Source organism: Microcebus murinus, chromosome X (genome assembly GCF_040939455.1).
Source record: "Microcebus murinus isolate Inina chromosome X, M.murinus_Inina_mat1.0, whole genome shotgun sequence".
Classification (NCBI taxonomy): domain Eukaryota; kingdom Metazoa; phylum Chordata; class Mammalia; order Primates; family Cheirogaleidae; genus Microcebus; species Microcebus murinus.
Genome location: NC_134136.1, coordinates 47834368 through 47836464, shown reverse-complemented (window position 1 = coordinate 47836464; position 2097 = coordinate 47834368).

The following is a 2097-nucleotide window of genomic DNA, read 5'->3' as shown; positions in this document are numbered from 1 at the left end:
CCAAGAAGTTCAATGAACTTCAAGTATTATTAAAACAGATAAACAAAAGGTCACATTATAGCAAAAATTCTGAAAGCCAAAAGACAGAAAAATCATGAAAATAGCAAGAGAAAAACAGTGTCACTTATAAGGAAACCCCAATAAGATTAATAAATGACTTTTCATCAGAAACAATTACAGACACAAGGCAGTGGGAAGTCATATCAAAGTGCTCAAATAATAAAAAACCTGCCAACCAAGAATTGTATTTCTCTTCAAAACCATATTTGAAAAATGAATATGAAATAAAGACATCATAAACACAGTGTTTTCCTTGCAGACCCATCTTACAAGAAATACTGGGCTGAAAGCAAGTAACCCAGATAGTATTTCAAATACAGACACACAAAGAATACTTGTATAGGTAATCATGTTTAAAAAGAATATAAACACACATTTTTTTCCTTCACCAATTTAAAAAGGAATTTTATAAAACAATAGGTATAGAATTATACTGTTGGATATATAACATATAGAAGTGTAAAATATTTGCCAATAACACAAAGAAGGTGGTAAGGAGCAAAGTTATACTGAATTAAGGAAATGACTCCAGATGGTAGTATGAATAGAAATGAATACAGAAACCAGAAATGGGAAATAAGGTTAATACAAAAGTTATAAATATATTCTTCTTGCTCTTCTCAGTTTTTTTAAAAGTCATACAATTATATAAAGATTATAAGAATATATTGTAACAATGCTACAAAACAGGGAAAAGGAATAGAGCTACATAGGAGTAACATTTCTATATCTTATCAGAATTAAAGTCGTCTAAAGAATATTCTGATAAGATGTATATGGTAAGCGCTAAAGAAACCAACTAAAGAAATAACTCAAAACTGAAGTGGAAAAAAAATCATTAAATAAACTAAAATGCTACAATTATAAAATATTTGCTTAATGCAAAAGAAAGCAGTAAAGGAGGAATAGAATAACAAAGGTGATATGGGACATATAGAAAACAAAAAGTAAAATGGCAGCCATAAACCAAATTACATCAATAGCATTAAATGTTAAAGGATTAAACAATCCGATTAAAAGACAGAAGTGGCTGGGTTAAGGTGAGTCACAGCTGTGATCCTAGCACTTTGGGAGGTAGAGGTGGGAGGATAGCTTGAGGCCAGGAGTTTGAGATCAGCCTGAGTAATACAGCAAGGCCCTACTCCACAAAAAATAAAATTACCTAGTTGTGGCGGCACCTACCTGTAGTCTCAGCTACTCAGGCAGCTGAGGCAGGATGATCACTTGTGCCCAAGAGTTTGAAGTTGCAGTGAGCTGTGATGATGCCACTCACCGTAGCCTAGGCAACAGAGCAAGATACTATCACAACAAAAAAAAGGCAAAGGTTATCCGACTGGATTAAAAAGAGATCCAACTGTATGCTGTCTACAGGAGACACACTTTAGATTCAAACATATAAATAGAAGTAAAAGTAAAAGGATGGAAAATGATATCATGCAACATTAATCAAAGGGAACCAGGAGTGGCTCTATTAATAGACTAGACTACAGCAATGAAAATTACCAGAGAAACAGAGAGAAAGAGAGAGGTAAATATTACATAATGAAAAAATTGTCAACCCACCAAAAAAAATAATGTAATACCAAATGTTTATGTGCCAAATAAGAGAGCTACAAAATATGTGAAGCAAATAGTGATACAAATGAAAGGAGAGATAAACAAATCAACTATTGTAGTTGAAGACTTTAACATACCTTTCTCAACCACTGCCAAAGCAGCTAGAAAGAAAAATCAAGGATATAGAAGAATTCAACACTACCAACAACCAAGTGTCTAATTGGCATGTATGGAACACCACACGCAACACCAAAATATACATTCTTTTCATGTACACATGGAACATAATTATGATAGATCATGTCCTGTGCCAAAATCAAACCTGAACGAGTTTTAAAAATTGAAGTCACACAGAGCCTATTAACTCAATCACTCTGGAGTCAAACTAGAGATCAGTAACAGTAAGATAACAGGAAAATCTCCAGATACTTGGAAACAACATGCTTCTAAATAACCCATAAGTCGTCCGGGCGCAGTGGC